General features: G+C 42.3%; 1 protein-coding gene across 6 annotated transcripts in view; it reads left to right on the forward strand.

Moving 5' to 3' along the window:
- The window catches only part of SEMA5A (semaphorin 5A), a 596,575-nt gene that overhangs the window by 41,693 nt on the left and 541,490 nt on the right, over positions 1-13,392 (forward strand). For 3 of the 6 annotated variants that reach the window (XM_074987855.1, XM_074987856.1, XM_074987854.1), the window contains one exon: positions 5,781-5,976. The exons of 2 other annotated variants lie outside the window; for them this stretch is intronic. The gene's annotated coding sequence lies outside the window, so the exon portion shown is untranslated. Of the gene's footprint in view, positions 1-5,780; positions 5,977-8,078; positions 8,135-13,392 lie in introns of all 6 variants that reach the window. One more of the 6 variants, XM_074987857.1, reaches the window with a different exon arrangement.

The raw sequence follows: 13,392 nt of genomic DNA on the forward strand, positions 1-13,392 counted from the left end.
GAATGTTGGTATTGAAGGGTACAGCCTGCTTAGGAAGGACAGACAGGGAAAGAAGGGAGGAGGTGTTGCCTTGTATATTAAAAATGTACACACTTGGACAGAGGTGGAGATGGACATAGGAGATGGACGGGTTGAAAGTCTCTGGGTTAGACTCAGAGGAGTAAAAAACAAGGATGAGGTCCTACTAGGAGTCTACTACAGGCCCCCTAGCCAGGTGGAAGAGGTGGATGAGGCTTTCTTTAAACAGCTAACAAAATCATCCAGGGCCCAGAATTTGGTGGTGCTGGGGGACTTCAACTATCCAGGTATATGTTGGGAAACTAATACAGCAGGGGACAGACTGTCCAATAAATTCTTGGATTGCATTGCAGACAACTTTTTATTCCAAAAGGTTGAAAAAGCTACCGGGGGGAAGCTGTTCTAGATTTAATTTTAACAAATAGGGAGGAAATTGAGAATTTGAAAGTGGAAGGATGCTTGGGTGAAAGTGATCATGAAATCATAGAGTTCACAATTCTAAGGAAGGGTAGAAGGGAAGACAGTACAATAGAGATAATGGATTTCAGGAAGGCAGATTTTGGTAAACTCAGACAGCTGGTAGGTAAGGTCCCATGGGAAGCTAAACTGAGGGGAAAAACGGCTGAGGAGAGTTGGCAGTTTTTCAAAGGGACATTATTAAGGGCCCAAAAGCAAGCTATCCTGCTGCGTAGGAAAGATAGAAAACATGGCAAAAGACTGCCTTGGCTTAACCAGGAGATCTCGCATGATCTCAAAATAAAAAAGGAATCGTATAAGAAATGGAAACTAGGACAAATTACAAAGGATGAGTATAGGCAAACAACACGAGCATGCAGGAGCAAGATTAGAAAGGCTAAGGCACAAAATGAGCTCAGGCTAGCTACAAGCATAAAGGGAAACAAGGAGGCTTTTTACAAATACATTGGTAACAAGAGGAAGACCAAGGAGAGGGTAGGGCCATTGGTCAGTGACGAGGGAGGAACAGTAACAGGGTATTTGGAAATGGCAGAGATGTTTAATGATTTCTTTGTTTCGGTCTTCACTGAGAAATCTGAAGGAATGCCTGACATAGAGAATGCTAGTGAAAAAGGGGTAAGTTTAGAAGTTGAAATAAGAAAAGAACAAATTAAAATTTACTTAGAGAAATTAGATGTCTGCAAATCACCAGGGCCTGATGAAATGCATCCTAGAATCCGCAAGGAGCTGATAGAAGAGGTATCTGAGCCTTTAGCAATCATTTTTGGAAAATCATGGGAGACAGGAGAGATTCCAGAAGACTGGAAAAGGGCAAATATAGTACCCATTTATAAAAAGGGGAACAAGAATAACCCAGGAAACTACAGGCCAGTCAGCTTAACTTCTGTGCCAGGAAAGATAATGGAGCAGGTCATTAAAGAAATCATCTGCAAGCAATTGGAAGGCGGTAAGGTGATAGGGAACAGCCAGCATGGTTTTGTTAAAAACAGATCATGTCAAACCAATCTAATAGCTTTCTTTGATAGAATAACGAGCCTTGTGGGTAAGGGAGAAGCGGTGGATGTGATATACCTAGACTTCAGTAAAGCATTTGACACGGTCTCACATAATATACTTATCAATAAACTACTCAAATACAACTTAGATGGGGCTGCTATAAGGTGGGTGAACAACTGGCTGGATAACCGTACCCAGAGAGTAGTTATTAATGGCTTTCAATCTGGCTGGAAAAGTATAACTCGTGGGGTTCCGCAGGGTCTGTTTTAGGACCGGTTCTGTTCAATACCTTCATTAATGATTTAGATAATGACATAGAAAGTATACTACTTAAGTTTGCAGATGATACCAAGCTGGGAGGGGTTGCAACTTCTTTGGAGGATAGGGTCATAATTCAAAAGGATCTGGATAAACTGGAGAAATGGGCTGAGGTAAACAGGATGAAGTTTAATAAGGACAATTGCAAAGCGCTCCACTTAGGAAGGAACAATCAGTGTCACACATACAGAATGGGAAAGGACTACCTAGGAATGAGTACAGCAGAAAGGGATCTAGGGGTTATAGTGGACCACAAGCTAAATATGAGTCAACAGTGTGATGCTGTTGCAAAAAAAGCAAACATGATTCTAGGATGCATTAGCAGGTGTGTTGTGAACAAGACACGAGAAGTCATTCTCCCGCTCTACTCTGCGCTGGTTAGGCCTCAGCTGGAGTATTGTGTCCAGTTCTGGGCACCGCAGTTCAGGAAGGATGTGGAGAATTGGAGAGGGTCCAGAGGAGAGCAACGAGAATGATCAAAGGTCTAGAGAACATGACCTATGAAGAAAGGTTGAAAGAATTGGGCTTGTTTAGTTTGGAAAAGAGAAGATTGAGGGGGGACATGATAGCAGTTTTCAGGTATCTAAAAGGGTGTCATAAGGCAGAGGGAGGGAACTTGTTCTTCCTTGCCTCTGAGGATAGAACAAGAGGCAATGGACTTAAATTGCAGCAGGGGAGGTTCAGGTTGGACATTAGGAAAAAGTTCCTAACTGTCAGGGTGATCAAACACTGGAACGAATTGCCAAGGGAGGTGGTAGAATCTTCATCACTGGAGATATTTAAGAAGAGGTTAGATAGATGGCTTTCAGGGACGGTCTAGAAAGTGCTTGGTCCTGCCATGAGGGCAGGGGGCTGGACTCGATGGCCTCTTGCTGTCCCTTCCAGTCCTACTCTTCTATGATTCTAAGTGCAGTGTTGTCAATGTCAACTCCTAACCTTCCAGTGTGTCTTACCACTGACTGAGGCCCTTCTTCCACCACCACTGACAAGTGGGTTCTGGAGATAGTAAGGTTCAGCTATGCCATTCCGTTCGTCTCCATTCCTCCTTCTCCATCACCTACACTGTCCCTCTTCAGGGAACCCTCTCATGAGACTCCTATCCACAGGACCAGTGGGACAAATTCCCAATGAATTCAGGGGTAAAGGCTTCTACTTCCACTACTTCCTCACACAGAAGAAAAGTAGTGGTTGGAAACGAATGCTGGACTTGTGTTTGCTGAACCGATATCTGCGAAAGCAGCAGTTTGAGATGATGAACTTGGCCTCGATAATGCCAATTGTAGACCTCAATGATTGGTTTGCAGCTCTCAACCTCTGGGACACCTACTTTCACATCACTATTCATCCAGCTCACACACAATTCCTATGGTTCACCGTAGGATGGATCACTGTCAATACAGGGTCCTTCCATTGGGACTTTTGAGAGCCCCAGAATGTTCTCCATAACTCTGGCAAGAGTGGCAGCTTACCTGCATCCATGAGGGGTCATGATATTCCCCTACCTAGATGACTGCCTCATACAAGGATCCTCACCTACAGAGAGAGCACACATGGTGCACACTATAAAGTTGTTTTTCACACTCTGGGCCTTCTTATCAATGAGAAAAAGCCAACCTCCCCAACCTACACAGAATCTAGAGTTCATTGGTGCTCGACTTGATGCAACTACAGCGAGACCTTACTTGGCCCTTCTCAGGTTCCAGGCTATTCAGGACCTTATAGACATTCTCATGGGCATTTGGGCAGTCCAAGTAGTGGTATGCCTCAAACTCATGGGCCACACATGGTGGCTATAACTTTTGTGATGCAGCACGCCAGACTTTGTTTTTGCTCACTGCAGTACTGGGTGGCGACTATTTATACCAGCACTCACTGCAGCCTTCACTGCTCGGTGTTACTTCCACCTCATTTACTTGTGTCTCTTCCATGGTTGCAGAGCAAGAAAAATCTCCTATCTGGGGTTCTGTTCCATGCCAGACAGCCTTCCCTACATAGTATCATGGACGGTTCATTATGAGGGTGGGGAGCCCACAAGGATACCCTTTCTGTTCAGGGGTGATGGCCCCCTCAATCCCTCCTTCACATCAACCTACTGGAACTCAGGGACATTCTCCAAGCCCACCAGCATTTCTGGCAATACATTCAGGGTACTCCAGTAAAAATACTAACAGACAATGTGGTGACAATGTACTATGCCAATCACCATGGAGGGACTTGTTCACACTCCTGCTGTGCGGAGTCAATCCAACTTTGGAACTGGTGCATTCACAACGACATCACGTTTGTGGCATCTTTCTGACCTGGGCTCAACAACACTGTGGCAGGTTCATTGAGCAGGTGCTTCACATTGGATCACGCCCTGTTCCAACGTTGGGGAACTTCTCTAATTGACCTCTTCGCCCCCCCCTGCTGCAACAAGAAATTTCGCCATTACTGTCCCAGAGTGGGAGTGGGGCACAGGTCGCTAGGCGATGCCCTCTTAAGGACGTGGAAAGGCCCTTTCTTTTATGCCTGTCTGCCCATGGTACTCATTTCCAGAGTATTTCGCAAGGCCAGAGCACATGAGACCACCATGATATTAGTTGCCCTTCTGTGGGCTCGGCAACATTGGTTTCCCCTCCTGCAGCGAATGTTGCCATACCCTCCATATGCTCTGTTCCTCCTACCAGATCTTCTAATGCATAACCAGGGAACCCTACAACAATCTCCGATATCCAGGCTATGCCTTATGGCTTGGTTCCTACTTGGTTCAATGAATCCAAACTCCTCTGCCCTATACAGGTCAGGGAAATCTTGGAGTACAGCAGGAAGCAAACTACTAGGACTACTTATCTTTGAAAGTGGCACAGCTTTGCATACTGGTGCTCAGTACAGCACGTAGAACTGATGATGACTCCTCTTCATGCTATTTTGGACTATATAATGCACCTAAAAGACTCAGAATTGACACAAACCTCCCTAAGAGTGCATCTCATGGCAATTATGGCATTTAGAGGACACACAGAAGAGTTCTCAGTGTTCACCCACCCGGTCACTAAAAGAGTTTTTGAATGGCTCACAAATATGTAGCCTCCATGCAGGCTGACTCCTCCACCGTGGAGCCTTGACTTAGTACTCCAGACATTAACAAGACCTCCTTTTGAACCTCTGGCTACTACCCCTCTTCAGTTACTTACCATGAAGGTAGCCTTTCTTATTGCCATTGCATCCACCTGTAGAGTCAGTGAAATATGAGCCCCTATGGTGGGGCCTACGTACACGATCTTCACTAAGGACTGAGTAGCCCTCAGACATCACCCGGCTTTCATTCCAAAAATTTTCGCATTAATGAGCCAATAGTCTTACCTGTGTTTTGTCCTAAACTGCATTCATCACCACAGGAAATGGCGTTACATACTTTAGACATATGCAGGGCACTTGCTTTCTAAAATAGACTGGATTAAAACATTCCGGAAAGCAAGCCCCCTCGTGTTTTCATTGGAGGAACGCTCCAGGGGTGAACCTCTGTTGTCCCAACGGGTAGCTCGTATGATCACTGCATGCATCACCCAGTGCTACTTTTTTAGACAGATGCCTCTCCTGATGCAACCGCAGGATCATTCCACAAGAGCAGTGGTGGCTTTGACAGCTTTTCTGAAGGGAGTTCCCCTCAGACACATGCAGAGTGGCTGCCTGGTCATCCCATGACTCATTTGTGAAGCACTACGCTGTCCAGAACCAATGGGCTATGGACCCTTTACTTGCCTCAGCGATCCTCTCCACTTCAATTACACAGTGACTCCTATCTTCCCCCTCCTATAGCTGGGGAACTGCTGAGCAATCACCTACAGTGGAGCAGCCACGGGGACATCACTCGAAGGAAGTGAAGTTACTCACCTCGATGCAGTAGCTATTGTTCTTTGAGATGTGAGTCCATGGGTGCTCCACTACTTACTCTGCTTCAGAGTTTGCCTTGTCTGTCTCTCTTTCAGATTCTGGAGTGATTTTGAGGAACAGGGTTTAGCTGGTCTGTGCACATGATCAAAAGAGCTCCAAAGGAGAGATGCGCAGACTGGCCAGATGCAGCTCTGAAGGATCTCTGATCTGCAGTGTGGGGGTGAGCCCAGCAGCTACAGTGGAGCGCCCATGGGGGCACACATCTCAAAGAACAATAGTTACTGTGCCACGGTGAGTAACTTCTCTCTCTTGATGATCTGTTAGTGGTTCTTCTTTTTTTCTAGCTGCATGTAACATATTGCATTAATTTATGGTGCTGCCTTGTTAAATCTGTTGACAAAGTATTTAATATACATTTTGAGAACTAATGTCTGCTGTGGTAGATCTGTGTACATGCACTTTGATTCTGAATCCAGCAAATATGAAGAAAAAACAAAAGCAGAATGTTGAGAAAGGAGAAAAGGCTCTATAGGGATATTTTTCATGGTTACGGTGCAATAAAAAGATAATTGGCAAATAAGTAGTTTCTTGCCTTACTCAGCAGCCTGTAGTATTTGACAAGAAACATCTATTTTATTATGCCAAAGCAGTTTGCAACAATGACATGTTACAGATTAAGTAACACTAACAATATTTTCATACTCCTTACAGACAATCCAAAACGTGTTGGACTCTCTGAGACCCCATTAAGAATGTTGTTTGGCAAATACCATTGTTTAGCAACTTTTTTGTTTCATTATTTCATGGCAGACCAGATGCTTAATGGCACTTTAGGGTGGGAGATATGCTCTAGTCTAATGACATTCACATGAGGGTCCATTAGTTATATTACTCGATGATTTACCTGGTGTTTGTTTATTAATTATTTTTTTTGGTTTTTGAAAATAAAACAAAATCATACCTGCTTCATTTAAATCATTGCTCCAGGGGGCTGGGAAAGCATGCAGAGGCTGGGGATGAGGGTTCAGTATGCCGGCTGTCCCAGGAGAGAGGACTGGCACAGCCCTCTTTCAGTGAAGTAGTTTGGGGACAGGGCTGAAGTGCCTCTCCATGGCTGCTGTAGCCCCAGTGGGTACAGCTGGGAGGAAGAGGTGCATGTCCCCCCTCTGGTGCAGGTCCAGGCTCTTCTGCCTCCTGCGGTCCCTAGTCTAGGCAAGGAGTGTAGCAAAGTGTGTACTTTCCTTCGATCCATGATGAAGAGAAACAGTCAGCAATGTTCTTATGCAGTTTGGGAGGGATGGGGCACTTCAGCCCCCTGACCTCCCTAAAGTGCACCTGGCAGGGTGGGATGTTTGGGGGCTGGGGCAATCTTGGACTGGGGTGTGGAGCATACTCCAATCAGCACCTTTTACGTGCCTGGTGATTCTGTCTTTTTTCTGTATGATTTTATGAGATGCAATCCCACTCCAGGTACATCGCATTTGGCAGGGAGAGAGTTTCAGGAACACTGCCCCCTCCAAAAGGCACCTGGGGGTGGGATGCTCAGGGCTGTAGCAGTTCTGAATGGGAGGAGGGGTGAGCGTGATTCTGGTTTAAAAGACCAACCAACCAACAAAACAAACAAACAAAAAACCCACCAACAGATTAATGAAGTGAAGCGAAATAACGTCTCTTTGTATAACTAACGATGATTTACTTTTAAAACTTCTTTGGAGCTGTTGGACTGTTACAGCAATTTGTGGTACTTTAGGATTAAATTGATTAATGTGTTTAGAACATGTATGCTGTGGCAAATTGCCGTGCTAATTGAAGTAAATCAGAGCACGTATGCATTTTTAACGAGGAAATTAATGAGGTGAATTTTTATATAGTCATTCTGAGCCTGTCATGGAGATGGTTCTTGTCACAAGAACTGTAAATTGCCTCTAGCCTAGAGCCTCCAGGGAGCCTGGTCATACATTCTCATGCTGCCTCCAGTCCCTCCTTACATTCAGTATTGAGTATATTTACCAATGAAATAATCAGACTGACTCTAAAACTAAGGGTTGTGTTTAATAATGTGTTGTAATAGCATAGGGATGAGTTGAGGATTAATCAAAACTTTTAAAATAGTGAGTAAATTGATTTAGTGATTTGCCTTTGCCTCAGTGCTGTATGCCTGTTGACAATAACTTGTAAAAAAAATTACCTTGCAATTTCCTCTTAATTGCCCATGTTATGCTGCAGGGTGACATTGAAGACATTAAAATATGAGTAACAGATGTGATGTTTGCTAATGGAGCATCACATCCCATATATTTTCTCATACTCTTGTTTGTTTGTTTGTTTGTTTGTAAATGAAGCCTGTGCCAGTAAAAACTTTCTGTGAAAATTCTTTTTTTTTTCCCTTCCAGGAAGCTTACGGCTCTTTCCTCTCTTTCATGAATTGGTGACTGAAGAGTAGCTGCATGTAGTGCAATTTATTTACTATAATACATTATCACTGTTATTATAATGTTGTTTTATTATAATCTTGCCCTTAGCATTTTTGGTGTCTGCATTAAGAGCCTTATCCGAAGCTCACTGAAGTTAATGGATGTCTTTGCATTGACTTCAATGGGCTTTGGATCAAATCTTTTATGGCCAAATTATACTATTCAGACGCTGGCCCTTTATAACTCTACCTTGAGTTATTTCATCTGCAAGAAGTTAACACTCTCTGTTCTGTCCTAACTGATACAATAGTTCCTTCCCCCCTCCACCCCCTATTTGTGAACACATGAACAGGGTAAAATTTCCAATTAGACACAGTAGCCAGATGCCTAGGCATCCCAGGGGTGTCTAAAAGTTAAAAGCATGTTAAGTGTTTCATTGTTTGCAGAAAACGTGACGGTAGGCTGTAAGGATTGAAAAGGGTTCTCAGCATGTGGGCATGTAATGTTTAAATCTGACATTGCATGTGGTCCACATAATTTTGATACATTTTGTGCATTACATTTGTGCAACACACTAATTTTTATGACTTCCCTGTGTTTCAGTAGATTTTTGCTATGGGTCTCCTGGGTCTTCTATCTTTACTCCAAAGCACAATGGACTAAAACACTTCTGTTGTGAAATCATTCTATTTTATTCCTGGCAACTTTTGAATATACCTTCAGTTTTCTAATTTAGTTCCTTCCAAACTTAACGAAGTGCTTAAATTGTCAAAAAACATCAATTTTTCTGATGAAATCTTAAGGGTTTTATGGTACCATGTGACACATTTTATGAAATGAAGCTGTGGTAGATACGATGCAACGGGTAGAAGAATAATGGCACTGTACAGAATTATATCTGGACAAACATCCTCCAAAATGCCTACGCTACTTCTCTTCATATAGTAAATAACCACACACTACTTGTATATCCCAGTATATTTCAACAAAATAAACAAGGCTTCCTGAGATGGGTAAGATGAAGGCGTGTCAGTCACCATTTACAACTATCTTCTGTGTCACTCCACAGATCTAATCATTCTAGTTTCTCACACTCACATTCTTTTACAGGAGGATTTTGGCATACAGAGTGATAAAAAGGCAACCACTTGTGATGCAGCGGGATGCAACACCGGGTTATGGTTTGGGAAAGAAAATCCCAAACATGTGGGTGTTTACAGTATGAAATATGAAACATATCACTGCTAGTATCTGATATCCCCAAAGTCAGCTGGAGGCTATTGCGCTTCATTTAAATTTTCTATTTACAGTAAAAACAAGTATCATCATCATCAACATCCATGAGTTAATCTGAACAGCATTGCTCCAATGAGCATGATGGCAATTATCAGAACATCTAGTAGAAATAAACATTTTCAGGAAGAATTGTTTGTATACCGGTGTATGCAGTGTAATAGTATTTCTACCATATTTGTCCCCGAATGTTAGAGAAACAAAGTTGGAGTGGGGGTAGTATGTTTTACAGGAGCAACTTTTGTTGTTGAAAGAAGCAAGGATATCTTTCACCAATGGAAGTTTGTCCAATAAATTGTTACCTCACCCACCTTGTCTCTCTCTCTCTCTCTCTCTCTCTTTTCCTGTGTGATAGTTATAATATTACTACTTAACTTCTATAATTATGATATAGGAAAATAATACTTTCCTACCTGGATAGAATTATATTGCACCAATTGTTTGTGTACCAACAATGCTTTCCTAAAAGGCAGTGTAGGCTAGCAGATAGAAGAACTAGATTCTTCTGACCTCTATTGCTGGCCTCCTGGGTGGTTTTGAGTAAGTCATTTCCCTATTTCTTGTGTACCACAGTTCCCCATCTGTAAAATGGTGGTAAAGATGATAAGAGAACTATGTTGAAAAAAATACATACACCCCCCACCCCAAGGTCAACTAGGAAGTCCAAAATAGAGCCAGGAATAAAATGGAGATCTGCCTATGCCTCAGTCACCACCAGACTCTCTGTTTTTATCCGATAAAGAACCCTGAACTAATATGCTTATGCATTTTAGTATAATGGTATGTGGTTGGGTTACATATGCTGAGCAGGCCTCCTTTTTTAAGTACTCAAGATGTCAAGTACTTGAACTCTGCATAAAGATAACTATTGAATCAGACATAGATAGCACTACTGGAATAACTGCTGAGTCATAGTAGCAGGTGCAGTTTGTTAACATGAGCCATGTTTTAAGAGCGGTTGGAAAGTCTGTATGGGGAAGAGAAATTCTCAGAGAAAACCAAGAAATAGTCAAGCCAGGAGAAAAAATTTAGGCTAAATTTTGTGGTGTTTGTGATTGCAGAGCCATTGGCTATTATCTTTGAAAACGTATCAAAACAAAAAGCAGTCAAGTAGCACTTTAACTTATTGTGACTGAGGGAAGTCCTTGATAATTGGAAAAAGGCATCTTTAAAAAAAGGAAGGCAGAGGATCTGGGAAAATACAGATGATCATCCTCATTTCAGTCCTTGGAAAAATCACAGAACAGGTCCCCAAGGAATCCTTTTTGAAACACTTGGTGGCAAGGAAGGTGATCAGGAACTGTCAACATGGAATCACCAAGCACAACCCATACCTGACCAATCTAGTTGCCTTGTGTGGTGAGATAACAAGGTCTGTGGCTATTGGGAAAGGGGGTGGATGTGATATACCTTGACTTTAGTAAGGCTTTTGAGCTGGTTTCCCACAGTATTTATGCCAACAGTTAAAGAAGTATGGATTGGATGCATGGACTTATATAGTGGATAGAGCGCTGTCTAGATCGTTGGGGTCAATAGGTAGCGATCGCCAGCTTAATGTGTAATTGGTAGCCAACATCAAGTGGAGTGACCTGGGGTCAGTCCTGGAGCCCATTTTGTTTAACGTCTTTATTAATGATCTGGATGATGGGATGAATTGCACCTTCAGCAAGTTTGACGATAACACTAAGCTCAGAGGAGAGGCAGATACCCTGTCAGGTAGGGATAGGGTCCAGCAAAAGAAATTTTGATGACATTCAGCAAGGGCAAATTCAGGAAGAATCCCATGCCCTGCTACAGGCTGGGGTCTGACTGGCTAAATGGCAGTTCTGCAGAAAACAAGGTGGGATAACAATAGGTGAGAAGTTGGATATGAGTCAATACTGTGTCCTTGTTGCCAAGAAGGCTAAAGGCATATTAGGCTGTATTAGTAAGAGCATTGCCAACAGATCAAGGGAATTATGATTCCCATCTATTTGGTATTTGTGAGGCCAGATCTGGAGTACTGCATCCACTTTTCATACCATTCCTACAGAAAGGATGTGGACGAATTGGAGAGAGTCCAACAGAGGACAACAAAAATGATTAGGGTCTGGGGCACATGACTTATTAGGAGAGGAGAGGCTGAGGGAACTGGATTTATTTAGTCTATAGAAGAGAAGAATTGGGGCGGAAGGGGGCTCCAAAAAGGATCGAGGGGTTGTTTTCAGTTGCAGCAGGTTATAGAACAATGGTCTCAAGTTGCAGTGTGGGAAATCTGTGTTTGGATATTATGAAAAACAATTTCACTAGGAATATGGTGAAGTACTGGGGTTGCTTAGGGAGGTGGTAGAGCCTTCATCCTGAGAGGTTTCTAAAGCCAGGTTTGACAAAGCCCTTCCTGGGATGATTTAGTTGGGGTTGGCCCTGCTTTGAGCAGGAGGTTGGAGTAAATGTCCTCCTGAAGTCTCTTCCAAACCTAATCTATGATTCTTTGATGAGATGGCACAGAATATATTTATAGGAGATAGCACCTGTAACCACTAGGCCACTCTTTCACAGTTCAGTCAGTAATCAGTGTAGCAGCTCAGATTGGTAATTGCTGAAAATGCTTAGTGGCTTAAGGGAGATGACCTTGTGGCCAGTTAGTTAATAGACCGTTGTCCACTTACACACAATTGATAAAAATTGGCACCTTTGCTAAAAGTCTCAATCGAGAGAAGAAAAGGCTGAATTGGATGGAGGGCCAAATTCAAACATGGTATGTTAAATTTTTTGGTACCATGTATTTTTATCTGCTTGTGCATTATAAGGCATAACCTGCAGGGTTATGAAAAATTTGTATTTAGAAACATTCAGACATGATGGACTTTATTGTTGATGTTTTCAGCATTTAAATGTGCTCTTGCACAGCTGTGAAACTTTTCTTAAAAATTTAACTGCTTGTACACTCATACAATTTATAACATTTGCTGGAAATTGCCCCATCAGTTGTCCTCCAATAAGATGAGTGTACCTTGGATTTAGAGCATTGTTAATGTGTTATACCTGCATACAACAGGACTGCATTTGGCCTGAAGAGTGGATATGAGTCCCATCTCAGTCCTAGAGATGGTCTCTCCAATTTGGCCTTAAGCAGCTGGAAACAAAGGTGTAGAGAAGCTTGCTGTGCTTTACCTATATTTTGCTTGAGCTGCTGATTAAATAGAATCTCATGGACTTAGGAAAAGAAGAGAGTGAAAATGAGACAGCTTTAATTTTTCTCACTATCAAGAGTAATTAATGTGCACATAAAAAGGTAATTCCTGCCAGATATTGGTTGTGATGTGCTTACCGAGGTTAGTCCATTTATCACAAAAAACGGAAGCTTTTGTAATATGATTGTATTCTCACATAAAAATGAGTGCGATAACCTGGTATTTTCATGGTTCTCATGTTTAGTATTAAGGCTTTTTTGTTGTTGAAATATGTACAACTGCACCAAAATAAGTGCATGAAAATGGCTGTTTCGAAGCTAATTAGAGAGAGAATTTCATAAATGAACTGCTCTTCAGTAGCATTCTAGATATTACGATAGGGCCCAGTAAGTGAGTAGTCTTAACAACTGTTACAAAGTGTAACAGTTTTTCATCTCTGGAATGATCTTTCAAAGTAAAAGCAGTGATGGTTTTAGGCTCCTCCAGCTGGTACATCTTTTGAAGCATCTTAAGAACAAAAGGATATGAGCAGCAGTTTTGTTTGTTTGAAGACCTTTGTCAGCACTTTGTTTTAAGGCCTGACTGTATTGCAGAAGCAAAACATCATAGATTTATAAGGCCAGAAGGGACCACTGTGATCAACTAGTCTGATCTCCTCTGCAGAATAGGCCATAGAACTTTCCCAGAATAATTCTTAAAGCTGATCTTGCATATTTTCAGAAGAACTAGGCTTGGCTGAGGAAAATTGTCATTGGTGAGACATCTACCAGGAATCTCTTAATAAAGAGTCCAATTGTTCATTATCCTCACTTAAAAGTGTGCCTCGT

Source organism: Carettochelys insculpta, chromosome 2 (assembly GCF_033958435.1).
Source record: "Carettochelys insculpta isolate YL-2023 chromosome 2, ASM3395843v1, whole genome shotgun sequence".
NCBI classification, from domain to species: domain Eukaryota; kingdom Metazoa; phylum Chordata; order Testudines; family Carettochelyidae; genus Carettochelys; species Carettochelys insculpta.